Source organism: Sorex araneus, chromosome 5, assembly GCF_027595985.1.
Source record: "Sorex araneus isolate mSorAra2 chromosome 5, mSorAra2.pri, whole genome shotgun sequence".
Lineage (NCBI taxonomy): Eukaryota > Metazoa > Chordata > Mammalia > Eulipotyphla > Soricidae > Sorex > Sorex araneus.
Genome location: NC_073306.1, coordinates 134,331,300 through 134,349,599, shown reverse-complemented (window position 1 = coordinate 134,349,599; position 18,300 = coordinate 134,331,300). Strand labels below are relative to the sequence as shown.

Genomic DNA, 18,300 nt, shown 5'->3' with positions numbered 1-18,300 from the left:
TTTTTTCTCCCGGAAGGGAGCAACATGATGCCCATCATAGTCATGCCACTGGTGCCCTGTTTCACTCAGGGCACCCCAGAATGTATTCCTGGACCACACGGCCATATTTGTAGCTGCATGACACATCATAAGACACTCCCTGCCCATTCCCCAAGAGTACCATACCACATTTGATGGGGGTTCAAATAGTAGGCAACCATCACAGAGGGAAATATATATCATATATGCATATATAAATATTTTCAGATATATATACAGAGAGCCCGGCAAGCTACAGAGAGTATCCTGCCTGCACAGCAGAGCCTGGCAAGCTACCCGTGGCATATTCGATATGCCAAAAACAGTAACAACAATGGGCCTCATTCCCCTGACACTGAAAGAGCCCCCAGTACGGCAGCATTAAGAAGGATGAGCAAGAGAGGCTGATAAAATCTCAGGGATGAACTAGACTGCCAAAACAAAGAAGGACTAAAATGACTGTCTGTGCTTTCAATGCACGTGCACTGGCATCAGCAGCATCCATCGAGGACCTGATGGTGCAAGTGCAGGAGATCAAGTACGACGTCATTGGTCTGACCGAGACAAGAAGGCATCCATCACATCACGCCATTTTTGACACTGGAGAAGAACTGTTCCTCGGAACATGTGACAATAGGCAATAGAGGCATCGGTGGTGTTGGTGTCCTTGCCAACATGAACTTGGCCGTGAGCATTGATTCATTCGAATGCCTAACAACCCAAATTGGATGATTATGCTTGAATCGATGTGGCTCATTGCCAGCAGTTTCTATCTTCGTTGTCTGCGCACCAACATCCAACTATGAAGAAGAAATTGAGAAGTTCTACATGGAGCTGGAGAAGTTCTATAAAGAAGACCATACCTTATACAAGATCATTGTCAGTGATTTTAATACCAAGATAGGACCGAGAAGGTTGCCCAAAGAACACCACATCAGGACCCATGGCCTAGAATGGAACAAACAGGGTGAGAGAGTGTCTGAGTTCATCATGTTGACCAAGACCATCCATGGTAACTCACAGTTCCAGAAGGCTGAATCTAAACGTTAGACAGGGGAGTCTCCTGGGGACAGTTCCACAACAAAATTGACCACATCATATTTAATCGATGGTTTTGCCTGACCCATGTCGCTGTTGTCCCAAAATTCCAAATGAGCTCGGACCACCATCTCCTTCATGAAAATTCTACTTCACAGAGTGGGGAGAAAGGACTGCAAAGTTTAAGTTTAAGAAGAAAACTCCCAGAATGACCACCAACTGGGAGATCTTTAGCACTATTGCGACAACGTGGGAAGATGCTATTGTTGACAACATTGATGAGGAATACGATCGACTGGTTCAGCACCTCCATGACTACTCTATGCTGAGAGTGGGAAAGTCAAAAAACAGACTCCTGCCTTTGGAAACTCTTGAGCTCATTCGCCAACGTGGTTTGGCAAGAGCCTCAGGCAATCACAAGCTATTGTCTGAGCTCAAAAGGCTGTGCAGAGAAGCAATAAAGGAAGACCTCAGAGAGAAGAGCAGCAGTGTTGGCGATGCGGTAGAAGCTGGGAAAAGTATTCACAACCCTTGCCTGTCCTTTGCCAACTACAAGACCAAGATGACTGCCCTCCAACGTCCTGATGGATCCATCACATCTTCCAGAAGGACAATGGAGAGGATTATTCACAACTTCTACTCAGATCTCCTTAGCCACGTCCACTTGCCCACATGCCAAATTCTGCAGGATGGATATATTGTTCCCAGCATTCTCCCTTCCAAAATCCGACAATCCATTTCATCTGTAAAGACGAGTATAGCACCCAGTCCAATCAAGGTCAGACCTGAACACCTGAAGAATCTGCTGCCAGTACTTGTCAATACACTGGTTCGGCTCTTCACATGCTACCTGTCCGAATGCAAGGTTCCATCCCAATGAAAAACCAGGAGGACAGTTGTTCTGTTGTACAAGAAGGGAGACGTTCATGACATCGGCAACTATTGCCCAATCTGCCTGTTGTCCATCGTCTACAAGTTGTTCACTCTTGTCATCCTGAAGAGAATAGGCAGAACACTAGACAAAGGACAACCATGTGAGCAAGCTGGGTTCCGAAAAGGATTCAGCACGATTGAACATATCCACACGGTGACCAAGCTCATTGAAGTTTCACAAGAGTTCAAAATGCTGCTCTGTCTAAGGTTCATTGATTTAAAGAAGGCCTTTGATTATGCTGAGACTGAAGCGGTCATTGAAGCCCTAGACAAACAGGGCTTTCAAACTCAGTACATCAGGATCTTCCACAAGCTGTATTACGGATTCACCATCAGGATCTCATCATTCTACAAGGAAGTAAACATTGATGTAAAGAGAAGGGTTTGACAGGGTGATATCATTTCACCAAAACTCTTCAGTGCCACCCTCAAGAACGTCATGCGACGACTGGAATGGGAAGGAATAGGAATGAAGATAGATGGTCGACAACTACACCACCTCTGCATTGCTGATGACATTGTTCTAATAACACCAAACATTAGCCAAGTGGCACAAATGCTGGCCGACTTTGACCACAAGTGTATAAAAGTCGGACTGCAGCTGAATCTCACCAAGACAATGTTCATGAAAAATGAACTAGTCCCTGACGTTCCATTTGCTCTCAATGGAAAGAACATCTCTGAATGCAGCAGCTATGTGTACCTGGGTGGAGAACTCAACATGAGAAACGACTTGGCGTCAGAACTGCACAGGAGGAAGAGAGCAGCGTGGAATGCCTTCAAAAGCATTGAAGAAGTGGTTAAGAGGATGAAGAACCTCTGGCTCTGGGCACATCTTTTCTACTCCACTGTTCTTCCTGCACTAACATATGCCTCAGAGACCTGGGCCTTATGAAAGCCAGATGAGAATGCTATTTGGGTATCCCAAAGAGGAATTGAAAGAGCTATGCTTGGAGTGTCACGTTTCACTCAAGTGAGAGAAGGAATTCGGAGTTCCCACATACATCGACCATCAAGAATCAGGAACGCTGTCTCATTTGTCAAGGCATCAAAAATCAGATGGGCCAGACACGTAATGCAATTCAGAGACAACCACTGGACTAGAGCTGTTACTGACTAGATTCCACGGGATGTCAAAAGACCACGTGGCTGCCCACCTACAATATGGTCAGACTTCTTCATCAAAACCCTGAACGAACGGTTTGAGGCTCTTTGTGGTTCTGGAGCAAGCAGATATCATTGGGCTACACTAGCACATGACATGGACAAATGGAGACATTACTGGTGCCCGCTTGAGCAAATCAAAGATCAACAGAATGACAACTGGTACAAGTGATATATATGTAAGCTCACATCACTCAACCTTTAACAACATGTTAGTGATATCCTAAAGAATGTCTTAATGGCCCTGGCCAAAATATTACAATCTTCACACAGTTTCCTCTATGGATACTTTTTTTGTAGCATTTTCAGTGGTTTTTCATAACAAACAACACAAAACATGTTATTTTGGTTTGGGACAGGGATTGGGGCTTGAGATGAAAACATCCCAAATATGGTGGTGGGAAGGTGTAATGGGAGCGAGATTGGTGTTTGAATATTAAAGGTAGTCAAATATTGTGATCTACCTCACACAATTAAAAATTAAAAATATATATAAATAAAAATTTTTAAAAAGAAAGCACAGCCTTCGGGAAAGCCAGGTTGCACAGTTGTCTGGTAGGTTCATTCTCTGGGGCTCTTCTGGGCTTTCCCTTCAGACTGGGAGGAGGTTCCGGGGAGGTAGAATACAATGCCAAGGTGAGGCAGACTACATGAGGCTCTTGCTCTCCACTACTGCTAGGTCCAAAGGCACTGATTACACTCGTAGCTCAAGGAGACCCAAGTGCTTCAGAAGTGTTGAGCCAGGAAGAGGCCAGGATTCACTTAGGAGATGTTTTAGCCTCTCTGAGGGGCTGCAGCCTGCCCATGTGCCATCTCCTTGTTTTGATTAGCAGGCAGGGACACTGGGGGTGTCAGACAGCTGGATGTGGAGACAGCATTTGCTCCAATTCATTTGGCAGAAAAGAAATGATCAGAAAACGGATTCACACAGTCCCAGGGTTTAACTGCAGTGTCTTTGCAGTGCATCCTTCCTTTCATTCCTCTCGAGAGTCAAAAAGATTCTAGAGACATTTAGACTGTGACCTCCACCATGCTTTCTCCTTCCAGAGCTGGGCAACGGTCTTGGTCAACACAAGCCTGGAAAATCACCAGGCGACACATGCTCAATGTCCAGAGCTAAGAAATTGTGAGAAAGTGGCCTGGCTCCTTCCTTGTCCTGCTTTCCCCCTGCCATCTGTAGACTTAACACCCTCAAGTCTCCGCTCACTCTTAAGGACCTCCAAGGATGGGTGTTCAATCATAGTATGACAGAAATTCAAACATGATAACTTTGTAGCTGCAGCTCACGGTGATTCAATGAAAAAAAATTTTTTAAAGAAATCTGCACATGCAAGAAAATTAAGAAAATAAAAAAGGGAAGGAGAAGAAGAAGAAGAAGAAGAAGAAGAAGAAGAAGAAGAAGAAGAAGAAGAAGAAGAAGAAGAAGAAGAAGAAGAAGAAGAAGGAGGAGGAGGAGGAGGAGGAGGAGGAGGAGGAGGAGGAGGAAGGAGGAGGAGGAAGAAGGAGGAGGAAGAAGGAGGAGGAGAAGGAGAAGAAGAAGGAGAAGAAGAAGGAGAAGAAGGATAATAATAATAATAATAAGAAGAAGAAGAAGAAGAAGAAGAAAAACAACAACAACAACAACAACAACAACTGATCTGGGAGGAGTTATGCTCAAGTTATTTCTAGAACCTTTGACTATCTGTTCATGTCCCACTAAGGTTCAGCCACCATGTGCCCTGGGTACATTCAGTTGGGCTGGCATCCAGTATTCTGCATTTTGGCATTGGCTTTTATATCACAAGGCTCCAACTCTGGCAGTGTGGAGGTGGCTTGAAGATGCTTGTAGGGAGGGTGATTTTGGTGTGTTCCTTTATGACTTTTGTGATCATTGTCTTCGCTACACCCTTTTCTGTCCACAGAAGGCCACACTAGGGAATTTGGGTGTTCCATATCTTTGGCACCATCTCACCTTATAATCCCAGTATGGATCCCGGAATAAGAGACACTCAAGCCTCTTAATCTCCATTTCCTCTCTGTCTCTCTGTCACCCTTCTCTCTTTAACATCAACGTTTTGGCAGTGGCAGAAGCCATATTGTGTGGCCTAGATCTTGGGGGTTGAAACAAAGACTATCACAAAAAGAACAAGCTATCTGATGCCATTAAGTGTAATTTTCTTATTGTACATAGAACCACATGAAATGGCCAGTTTGGCTGAAAGTTGGCAACGGTTCACGAAATCCACAAGACAAACACTTTTGACTATGATCTTTAGGGCTTATCATGAGGCCGTTCTCTCCAGTTTTCTCTAACATTTGATTTCTTGCTGCTATTGTTTGTATTTCTCACAGACAAAAGATGGTACCACACCATACAGGATGAATCCTTTGTGTTTAGTGGAAATTTCAAGAGGATTATGGCACAGTGGAAACAGCAGGAAACATCAATGGGACCCCAGAAGAGGGATCTTTGAACCAAAAGACCACTAAGTGAAGGCTTCAAATATTTGTTCTGGATATCACACCATAAAAAGTGGGCCTCAAGGGAGGTGCATTCACTTCAGGTGATGATCATATAGCTGTGAGTCCTAATTCTCATACATCAATGTGATCTCCCAGGCATGATTAAATTCTGCTAAAATAGTTTTCCCAGAACCTGGAAACAGTCAGGAAGCTGAAAGTTTAGATAGACCTTTCAAAGCAGGGGAGAGCAAATACAGAGGTGGCTAGGAGGATGCCTACCTATAGGTTAAAAGTGAACTCAGTAGAGAGATGTGACAATGGGAATATTCATTGGTGCAGGAAGACATCAGAACTTGAAAGTGAGGGAGGTCCTGGAGCATGGCTATAAGGCATCGTTGTGAACAAAGAATGTTCTGAAACCTGCAGGATAGATAGTAGAAAGCACGAAGCAACACTCCCTTTTAAGCCCTGGGTGAAAAAAAAATAGCAGCAGAATCATCTTGTCATACAGTTGTCCCACGCTTGATGTGTAAATGGTTCTGTGATTAGATGCTGCTTTGGACTCTTGGTCATTTCACTGTCAGAGGAACTACATTGCTGGAACCAGGGTCGGCAAACTCTGCACCCTGGGTCCCTTCCAGCCCACCACCTGGTTAGCACAGCTAGGAATAGTTGACAGATTTTTAAATAGTTGGGGGGCGGGGAGAAAAAGTGAAGAATGAAACTGCTTGACAGGTGAACTTTCCATGGAATTCCAATTCCAGTCCATAAAGTTGACTGGACTCCACATACCCCGATTTCTTTGCAAATTTTCTGTGACTGCCTTCTTGCAGAGTTGTGACAGGGGCCATATGGCCCGGAGAACCCAAACAGTGTTCTGTTCTGGCTCTTTGCAGGGAAATGCAGGCCAAGCTCCGTGCTGGAGCGTCGTTCCCTTTGTTGCTGGAAGACTGTTTGAGCGAGACGTTGCACGGGGCCTTGAAAGCAGCGTGCTTGTTCTTCGTCAAACTCCAGGAGGAGGCAATCCCCGTTCTGTGCTGGCTTCTGAGAAACCTGGCCTTGAGCTTTGCTTTCACCAGAGCCTGCCGGTGCGTTGGGAAGGGAAAGCTGACTCCGAGCTGACACCTCTGCTCTCACCACGGGGGGTTTGTGGTTCTGACCTGGAAGAGCCTAAGCAGAATGGTGCAGCCGGCTCAGCTCCCCTTGCAGCAGGAGTGCGGAGAGGGCAGCAGCGAAGGCCGGAACAAAGGACTCGTGGGCAAGTCCATACCTGTTTCCACACATGTCCCGAGATCTGGTTACTCTACTGCCCGTGCACCCCAAGAAACACGCAGTGCCTTTCCTCCTTTGTTGGCTTTAAGGCACATCCGGCAGATTGTTCCTTTTTTAAAAAAAATTTTTATCACTTGACACCAGATAGGATTCTTCCTTACACACTCTCGAAGAGCAACAGAAAAGGATCAAGATGCAGGAGTTGTCAGGTTTCTTTTATGGAGCCATAAGAGCCCCTGAATTATTTAGTGACCACCCACCAGTACTGATGGCCAGGTACCACTCACATTTACCCAGACACCTTTGTTATTAAGGTGATACTTCCTAATCTCTGGGAAAGATATTGATGTCATCCGCTGCAGTTCAGATGGCGGACACTGCCGTGGCTTGATGGGCAATACTTAACATTTGCCCCAACTCTTTTTCAGAGAGGACAAGCTATTACACACCCAGGACACCCTAGAGCTTCATCTATTATTCATTGCTACTTCCAAAGACTCGGCAGGTCATACAACAGAGCTTCCGAAGACATAACCAGGGCAGTGCACACACCCAATATGGAACCAGGGCATCACGCATTATTCTCTTATTTGCATTGCCCATCCTCACCCAGCCAATGCTCATTGGCCCCTGGCTCACAGTGTCGCCTGCAGGGGCCCCTGGAAGGGCATGACATCAGTCGTGGCTTAAGACAAGGGCCCGGGAGACAGGGGGATCACGCCACCCACAGTAACACGCAGGACCAACAAATACCTCCGGGGAAGCCTGTCCCAGCGAGCAGACAAATGAGCCCGTTTTAATTGTTAAACAAGAATTGGCCTGAGTTAGCAGATGCTTCGCAAGCTGCACAAAAATATTTCCAGTCCTCGAGTGAAGTGAAGTGATTTTTCCCTTGACTCAGTTGCTTCCATCAGCTCACTGACCAGTGAGGAAGAAGACAAACCGTTGGCTGGGGGAGGTGGAAGGAAGTGGAGAGATAGCACGGGGTTAAACTTGTCTTGCATGTGACCAGCCCGGTTTGAACCCCCAGAGCAGCATTTGGTTCCCAAATACCTCCACGAGAAATCCCTGGGCACAGAACTCGAAGTAAGTCCTAGCTTGCTCCTAGCTCCCCCAAAGAGGACTCCCCGAAAGAACAGAACAAACAAGAGTGGAGAGATAGTACAGTGAGTAGGGCACTTGCCTTGCATGTGGTAGGTCACCAGCACTGCATGTGGTGCCCTGAGCATTACCGGGAGTGATCCCTGAGCACAGCGCCAGGAGGAAGTCCCGAACACCTCCAAGTATAACACCAAATCTCAAAGAAAACAAAAACAACTTAACTGCTCCTTGCCCTCCCCCACCCAAAGAAAATAATGACGAACCCCAGTCCACTTGCTAATGGACCAGCTGGCATTTAAGAGTCCCAGGGTTTCCTCGCAAGTTCTCCCTTGGCATCTTTGCACTTTCCCAGCCGTGCTCACTTTTGGATAGAAGTTCCCTGCGGGGCCGGAGCCACAGAACTGTGGGTAAGGAACTTGCCTTGCACACGACAGACCTGGGTTGGATCCACGGCATCCCATATAGTTGCCTGGGCACGGCCAGGAGTGATTCCTGAGTGCAGAGGGAGGAGTATGCTCCAAACACCACCAGATATGGCCCCCAAACAAAGGAACAAACAAACAAAAAAACAAATAACTCTTGCTCCCTAGAGCTGTTCCTCCCCGCCTCCTCCTCCCCTGTTCAGGGCACTCTTTCCGGCCTATTCCAGTGGAGGAGACGCATCCATCTCCAAAAGGCAGTGTCCTACAGAGCTCTTGTTTTCCCTGCAGTGCTGCTAGCCCATGCGGGAGGAAGCGCTCTGTGATCTGGATGGACCCCAGCTGGCCTCAGTCTCAGGGGGCTCTTAGGCGGACATGCTCCATTAGGGCCCAGAACAGACGTCTTCCTCAATAAACAGACTTACCGCTCACATAATCAAGTCATTTCATGGAGAGGAGTCAGCACGAGACCGGGGCTTAGGAGAGGTTTTCCTGCAGGAATCAGACCGAGCAAGTCCGGAGAGCAAACTCCATAGAGTCAACCCAAAAGGCCGTCTTGCCCCTGGAATTCCTTACCCCTGTGGTCCATTATGTCACCATTTCTCCGGGGGGTGTGGAAAAGAAAAAAAGACTTATCTATTCTGTCCCAAATAAGAGAAGGAAATTTGGTGACTTTAAAGCCAATTAAGCCCTTTCGTAAATAATTGAGTCATTTTTTTTCCCTTGCTTTTTTTTCCCCCCCAAACACAAGAATCTCTGATCAAAACAGAACTTTCCGATTTTAATTAGTCCCTTGTGTTGTGAGGGGAAAAAAAAGGTGTTTTATTTTTTTTTTTAGGTCTTATTTCAAGTCACCACTGCAAGGATTTTAAATTTTTTAGCTCCACCAAGGATGAAAAGAAGATGCTCTGGGAGAGTGAGTTTTTTCTACTCTGAGTTCCTCAATGTCCAATATGGAGAGAAATTCTTCATCTTACCCAGGACCTAGAAAATCCAGTGGGTCAGGGCAAGGGGTTGACAGAGGGTGGCTATGAAATGAGAAAGCTTTTAGGATACCACTGCCTGAGAAAGAGTGGTCCCCATAATATGCTTTGATGACAAACACCATGCACCAGTTGCTCTTAAAAGGTCTCTCCATGTGCTGATTAGCACCACTCTGTGTGTGTGTGTGTGTGTGTGTGTGTGTGTGTGTGTGTGTGTACAGACTGATAGATACGGAGCACATGTGATGTCTATCAATATATACCTGTGCATTTGTATATTTAAATGAGGGTAGATAAAAGATGTACCCTTTGGCCCCACTTTCTCTTATATTAAAAGACATCTCCTAGATATTATAAGGGAAACCAAACCACAGCTGTACAACCAAATGAATTTCTACATGTTTATGCCTCACTAGCCATCATGCAGATTAAGCTATAAAGCTCTCCCAAGAGCTGAGATTTTTAAACCCAAATCTGCCAGCTCAAAGAAGCAGTTTCCTCAGAATCGCACAGAAAGGAATGGTCGGAGTAGTCACTGATGGCATCGATGAACATCCAGTCCTAGGGGCGTGGGCTGTCCTAAGCGTTTAAATGGCCGGGATGGTTAGAAGCAGCCTGTGGAGGAGGTAGGGCATTACTTGTGGAAAAGCAGGCAAATTCAGGCAGATATTAACCCAATAGCCAATCTCAGCCCCCTGCTTTTCCATGGGAGGGACCCTCCCATAGCATGGAGGGTTGGGGACTCTGCAAACACCAGCTGTGGCCTTTCCCAGTCTTCCTTGTGGTTGGTTCACACAAATATATTCCAGCATCCGAGAGGTTCTGCTGGGGTTTTCTGAGAGACGCTGTCCCTTCAGGAAAAAGAAAAAATACAGATGTAAAGAAGAAATTCTAGGTCTGGGACTTCCCAGGCATGCATGTAGAGATGGTGCTGGGGCCGCATCCAAAGGAAAGAGGATGTCAATATGTCAAGGAAAGTGGGATGATGGAGGCTGCATCCTTGACCACATGGTTGGGTCCTTGTACCAGACACTGTGTGCTGATGCAAGTCCAGAGAGTAAACTTTGAAAGCTTGGTGGACCACACAAGGATTCTACCATGTAATCATTTTCCTTTTTAATTTTCTGTCAACTTTTCTTAGATGGAAGGTATATAAAAATGGACAGATACTGACCATTGAGTCAACTCCCACTTATGGTTAGCTGGTCCTTTTTCAAAAACCAACCCAGCAACCATTTATCTTTAAAGATACAGCATATCAAAAATACAATTTGAAAAACAATTGTTAGCTAAGTAAGTTACTCTATTATGTGCAACTAAAAAGAAAAAAGAAAAAGAAAAAAGAAAATTCCACTGATATTTCAGCATCAGGTTACTCTGACCTACTCCATAATTTAAAGACAATGAAATCAAGAGGTCAGAGTAATAGTACATCAGGTGGGACACTTGCCTTGCTTGTGGTCAACCTGGGTTCAATCTCTGGCACCGGATATGGTCCCCTAAGCCTCTCCAAGAGAGTCTCTTGCCCGTATGCCTGGCTGTCTTCTCCGGGACCCCTCGGAGGGGATGGGCTCCAGCTTCCCTCCCCACCCCGAGCAGAGCTCCTGCGGCCGAAGACCACCAGAACCTAGCCACAGCCATGCTTGAGGCCCCTCTCCACATGTTCGGACAGGCCTCATGCATGAAGGTACCGGCAGAGGAACCCAGGTGTGTGTAATTCCATCAACGGCCAACATCCAGAGACTTAAAAGCAAGCTCCCAGAAGCAATATCTTGTAGCCTACTTCTCCCTCTGGGAGAAACTGGCAAGCTTCTGAGAGTTTCCTGCCCACATGGGACAGCCTTGCAAGCTTCCCATGGTGTATTCATATGCTAAAGCCAGTAACAAGCTGGGTCTCATTCCCCTGACCCTGAAAGAGCCTCCAATGTGGCATCGTTGGGAAGACCGAATGGAGAGAGCTTCTAAAATCTCAGGGATAGGACGAATGGAGAGGTTACTGAGCCCGCTCGAGAAATCGACGAACAATGGGATTTCGTGATTGTGGTCGTGAAGCCTCTCCAGGAGGGGTCCCCGAGCTTAGAGCCAGGAGCAAGCTCCAGGCCTGGTCAGTCCCCAAATGAAAACAAACAAAAACAGCAGGAGAAAGGACAAAAGAATCAGAAGGAAGCATTGGCAAGGCCAAGGGGAAAGAGGGCATGAGGATGCTTGGACTTCCTTCTCAAAAGGGAGGGGCTGCCAATGCTGGTAGCATGGGGTAGATGAAGAGAAAGGCCCAGAATTCAGGCCCAGAGCTCTTTGAAACACTTGGAGAATAAATGGAATCTCAAAACTCGTCAAAGCAGGGTTTAAGGAACAGGATTTTCCCACCTGAAGAATTCAGATGTTTTGCAGCTTGCATGGCTTCTGCTTTTCCATGCCGTAGGTGATGTTTAATTTTGTTTTCACCTTGGCTTAGCCGTATTCCCCACTTATTCAATCTAATGAAAATACAGAGATGCAGGGGAGGAAGGGGTTCCGTAGCTGTAGTTGATCTTGCCATCAGCCGGCCTTGAATAAGAGAGAGTATCTTCCACACTGTATCTGCTAACCACAAGGCTGAGGTTTCCTGGAAGAAGGAAAAGTTTGGCTCTAGCCCTGCCCAACATTTCTGCCTTATGGATTACAAACCAAGGAGCCTCTACAGCCTGTGAGGTAATTCCTTGAAATCTCTCTCTCTTTCTCTCTCTCTTTATTGCTCTCTCTCACACACACATACCACAGCATGCCTCCCATTTAATTCACCCTCTTCCTAGCATTTCTTTTTATTCCTCTTTCTATCATTGCTCTCGGTGCCACTCATGGCTGTGCAGAGATGGTAAAAGAGGGAGACCCCACAAACCCATGTTCCCAGCTGGCGTCTTGCTCCAGCTCTCCTTCTGAAAGGATGTGTCTCACTGGCAGTCTGTCCAGGACCACAATTATTTTTTGTGTTTTATCATTTATTTCACTGATGATGATAAGCATCAATCTGAGGGTCTGTCTGGTGCCCCTCTGTGAGGGTCTCTGGTGCCGGACAGAGGAAATAAAGTACCTTGGGACTCTTCAAGAAGAAGTGCAATGCCATTCACTCTGAGAAAAGTGTTTACGAGACAGCCCTGGAGAGTAAATAAGGGTCTTCAAACAAGAGCACAAGTAAAACAATGATTCACACACACAATCACAATATCCCATTAATCACCAATTTCTCGGGCGGGCTCAGTAACCTCTCATTTCGTCCTTTCCCTGAGATCTTAGAAGTCCATCTCGACTCGGCCCTCCTACCAATGTTGCACTGGGGGCTCTTCAGGGTCAGGGGAATGAGATCCAGCTTGTTACTGGATTTTGCATATGAATACACCATGGGAAGCTTGCAAGGCTATCCCATGTGGGCAGGAAACTCTCAGAAGATTGCCAGTTTCTCCTAGAGGGAAAAACTAGAGGCTAAAGATATCCAGCTGCGCGCTTCTGAGAGCTTGCTTTTAAGTCTCTGGATGTTGGCCGTTGATGGGATTACACACACCTGGGTTCCTCTGCCGGTACCTTCATGCATGAGGCCTGTCCGAACGTGTGGAGAGGGGCCTCCAGCATGACTGTAGCTAGGTTCCGGTGGTCTTTGGCCACCGGGTGCTCTGCTCAGGGTGGGGAGGGAAGCTGGAGCCCATCCCCTCTGAGGGGCCCCGGGGAAGACAGCCAGGTGTGCGGGCAAGAAACTCTCTGCATCACTCTCTTCTGAGAGCTTGCTTTTAAGTCTCTCAATGAATAGTGGGTAAAAATCTTGCGCACGACTCAGGAACCTACCGCTGTACTCACCCCAGAACCACTGCTACCCACTTTGGGTTCACAACAACTTTGCAGAGCCACAGAGAAGGAAAACCTTCAGAGTGAGCATACAAGGTCATGCACACACTTATAGAGACACGCAGATGTGTGTGGGCAAGGCTGTGCACAGATGGTCCGTGACTTCGGGAATCCAAGTTTTGAGTTTTGGCCTTTGGACAGTGTGAAGCCTCCTGCACTCATCAGAAACTGGACTGGTGGACCCTTGCGTGCTCCTGGGCAGTGGCTTCTAGATAGCCTTGCTGCTTAGGATGCAGTAATCCCACTGTAAATTGAGGAAAATCTGTTTAGCATGGGATATGCCTAAGTGTATACCATGGAGAAGGATAGACTTGTTTACAGTGTGTGTAAATGACGGAGTGTCTGTATGTGTCTGTGTGTCTGTGTATGCTCTCTTGTTCTGGAGAAGCCTGACTGGGACCCCAGCCCTCTGAGGACAGGCCCGTAGGAGCTTGCCAGTAGCCCCCAGTCTATCCTGTGATCTATTCTCCCTGCTGCACAAATCTCGTGCCATCAGTCGCACACCCTCCTCCTCAAGTCAGCATCCTTGAAGCCTCATCCCAAAGAAGGGTCCTCACACCAGCATCACTGCAGCGAGCATCCTGGCTTCCCCAGACCTGTCCTCACACCCTTGTGCCCTCTCCCCTGCACCAGCCACTCTTCAACAGCTTCCCTGGACCTCTGCTCAAAATAACTGCAGTGTAGAGCTTCTCCGAGCAAAACTTGCACCTGTTGTTTTCTTTCCCTAGCATGTTCTTCCACCCCATTTTTGGTTAAACTTCACTCCTGAAGGACACAACTCAAACATCAATCCCTCAGAGATGATTTTCATGGTTTCCCTGGTTAGGTTCTCCTTATATTACTTCTCTCTAGAGCACGTGACAATTTATCGCTTTTTGTTATGGTTTAATCAGTGTAGGGGTCTTAATAATTTTTGTTCCATGGATCCCCAAAGCCATCCGGTAAAGCCAGAATAATTCTATCAAATACTTGATACAACATACATAGGATTACAAAGAAACTTGCATTTCAATGTAATTGGTTATCAAAATATTTTCTTAAATGTAGCATAGTAATAAATGTGATTCTTTATTAAGACATTAAATAATAATATCTAGTGGAAGGTCTAATAACTACTGTAATTTTGAAGTGGTGATAAGTACAGTGATATTTTACAGTGCATTGCAACAATTGTAATGGATATAAAAATGTGGAATTTATATCGGTGGAGAAAGTCAAAGATATTGCTAATTCCACTGGATATGTTACTTAAATTCATAACGGAATAGAATACTAACAATAAGGTGAAGATTTATGAAAATAAAGATCTCATATTTTACCTAAGTTTTCATCTGCTCTGATAATTTCTATGTGCTTAAGATTAGGGAGTCTAGTTTTTTTTTTTCTTTTTGGGTCACACCCAGCGATGCACAGGGCTCACTCCTGGCTCATGCACTCAGGAATCACCCCTGGCGGTGCTCAGGGGACCATATGGGATGCTGGGATTCGAACCCTGGTCGGCCACATGCAAGGCAAACACCCTACCCGCTGTGCTATCACTCCAGCCCCGGGAGTCTAGATTTTTAAAAAATGTTTTGTTGTTCTTTTGAGCCACACCCAGTGGAGCTCAGGGCTCACTCCTGGCTCAGGGATCATTCTTGGTAGTGATTGGAGGATCATATGTGGTGCTGAGGATCTAACCAGGGTCACCCTTAACAAGGCAAGTACTTTCTCGTTGTTCTATCTACCTAGTCCTGGGGGATGGGGGCGTTGAGAATTTTGTCTCAGTTCACTATTGACTGTAAAACCAGAAGGGATAGTCATTCTGGTATTACTCATCATTGTATTCCCGGAACTTAGGACTTAGCAAATATTTGAAAGAAAAATAGGCTACTGATAGAAAAATGAAAGGAATAAAGAGACTCTATTTTCTGTTTGACCAAGTAGTTTTGTATCCAGTTCTTTATAACTTTAATAACTCAGATCAATTTTCATCTAATTCAGACAATCTATAAAATATTCACACTCTACAAATTCACTAGATGGTTCTTCCATTTCTAAACATTCATATCATGAAGTTTTACCTTCTGGTAGAGTTCTTCTTTAAATTGTTGATTTAATTGCCCGACCTTTCAATAACACTTTTTAAATTGGGTGTTTTGTTTAGGCCAGACTGATGTCTTATTTATATATCTTTACCAGAAATATCTATCAGAAACCAGATCTTCATTTTCTGTTGTGGGAATATAAGTTTAGAAAATGAAGATCTGGCTGGAGCGATAGCACAGCAGGTAGGGCATTTGCCTTGCAAGCGGCTGACCTAGGTTTGATTCCTCAGCCCCTCTTGGAGAGCCCGGCAAGCTACCGAGAGTATCTCTCCCACATGGCAGAGTCTGGCAAGCTCCCCGTGGTGTATTTGATATGCCAAAAACAGTAACAACAAGTCTCACAATGGAGACATTATTGGTGGCTGCATGAGCAAATCAATGAGCAATGGGATGACAGTGATACAGTGATACAGTGATTTATTTATTTATATTAACTGTAGATGCACTGTTGTAAAGTTGTCCATGATTGGGTTTCAGTCACATTGTTCTAACACCCATCCCTTCACCAGCTACACCAGTGTACATTGTCCACTACTGATGTCCCCAGTTTCCCTCCCACCCCCTCCACTCAGCCTGCTACTATGGCAGGAACTCTTCTTCCCTCTTTCTCTCTCTCTTTCTCTCACTCTCCTTTTGGGCATTATGGTTTGCAATATAGATACTTAAAGGTTATCATGTATATCCCTTTACCTACTTTCAACACTCAGTTCTTGCCCGGAGTGGTCATTTCTAACTGTTATTGTCATACTGGTCCCTTCTATATCCTAACTACCTTTTGTCCCCAAACACTTGTGGCAAGCTTCCAAACATTGACCTCCTGGCCCCTGTTTTTTCCCTAACCTTAGATAGTCTCATACTATTTCTTTTTATATCCCATAAATGAGTGCAGTTGGTACATATCTGTTCCTCTCCTGCTGACTCATTTCACTCATCATGATACTCTTTATGTCCATCTATTTATAAACAAATTTCATGACTTCATTTTTCCTAACAGTTGTGTAGTATTCCATTATGTAGATGTACCATAGTTTCTTTATCCAGCCATATTACTTAAGTTTCAAATTGCCACTCTTGTCCTGAGTCCCAGGATGAGCTCTTGCCTCTTCAGAGTGAACTCCATTTCTCCATTCTAACTTAAAATAATATAACACAAAATTACTCTGCTTAAACATAACACTAAATCCATGGACTGCAATGTCTGAAATTTATGGTAACCACAAGGGAAAATATGGCAGAAGCACAAAAGAAAAAAGAGCAAAGAATCTAAATTAATATTAAAGATAATAGTAAAGAAAATTCTCAAACTCAGGGAAGAGCGACAGAAAATAAAGGAACAAAGGAACTATAAGCATACAGGAAATAATGGCCAAATGCCAATGTAAATTATCCAATCAAAAATATAGAGTGACTAGATGAATAAAATAAATAAAATTTATGAATATACTGCCTATGAGAGATTTACTTTAGGTAAAAATGCACATCAGCTGAAAGTAAAAGACTGGAAAATGATATTCCAGGAAAATGGAAATGAAAAGGAAGCTAGTATAGTCATACTTACATTAGAGAAAATGACTTTCGGACAATGACTGTAAAAAACAGCAAAAAGGTAATTCTAAAACTTGGAAACTTTTTATAATCTTGTGAGCCCTTAATGCTGAAATTAAATTTTTATCTTTAAAAGGAAAGATACAGAAAGATGTTTCATATTGATAAGGGATAAATTCTACAAAAGAATATACAAGTTGTAAGCATTTATGCACCTAATGTAGGAACACCAAAATAAAACAAAGTAAATATTAACAGACCAAAAGGGAGAACTTGACAGCAATACAAAAATAGCATGAAACTTTAGTACTCTACTCTAATATTTTACTTAGATCTATGGACAAATCATTCAGACAGAAAATCAATAAGGAAACATCAGATTTAGATGACACATTATATCAGAAAAATGTTGTTAATACTGATATAAGGTAGTTGGATGACTTTTCTTCTAGAATTGACATTGTTATGTAATACTAACACAAACACATACATATGTATATTATATTCCATCCCACAGCAATATATTCCCAAAGCAGCAAAATACATTCTTTCATGTACACATGAAACATTATCCAGAAGAGATCACATGTTAGGTCACAAAAAGAAATGTAAGAAAATTAATATCATCTCAAGTGCATTTTCTGACCACAAGTACAAGAAAGAAATCATTTACAAGGAAAAAGAAATCCCAAGAACCCCAGAAATGTAGAGTTAAACAACACACTACTGAAATCAAAAATGGTTTCAATAGTGTTGAAACAAATGAAAATGGAAATAGGACATTCAAATGTCTATGTAACACAGTGGAATTGATAAGTGGAACTAAGAGGGGACAAGTTCATAGTGATACACAAATAAACAAACAAAAAAACCCACTCAAAACAAGAAAAATGCAAATAAACTAATGCCCTATTCAAAAGGATTAGAAAGAGAAATGAAACCCAAAGTTAGTGAAAGAAAATAAACAATACAGATCTGAATGGAAATAAATGAAATGGACTCTGAAAAGCAATAGAAAATACCAATAAAAGTTAGAACTGGTTCTTTAAAAAATTTTTAGAAACTGCAAACCATTCACTGGACTCACCAAAAATAAGAGAGAGAGGGCAAAAGACGTCATAAATGAAAGAGGACAAAGACATTTCTATCAAATACAACAGAAATACAAGAATCATAAGATACAAATATAGACAACTATATACTAACAGATTGGATAATCCAAGAGAAAAGAACTAATTCCTAAGGTCATATAAAAATTCAAGAATAAATAGAAAGAAACAGATAATATGAATAGAACAATTTCCTGCAGGGAGATTGGATCAGTAATCAAAAACCTTCTTCCAAAATAAACATCCAGTGCCAGATGGCTTCACTGGGGAATGCTACCAAACATTCAAATACTATTTAATAAGTACATTTCTC

The 18,300-nt window shown here is 44.0% G+C and overlaps 1 pseudogene; it reads left to right on the top strand.

Annotated features, from left to right (window-relative positions):
• The first annotated feature begins 428 nt into the window (after positions 1-428).
• Positions 429-13,930, top strand: LOC129404999 (uncharacterized; annotated as a pseudogene).
• The last annotated feature ends 4,370 nt before the right edge of the window (positions 13,931-18,300 follow it).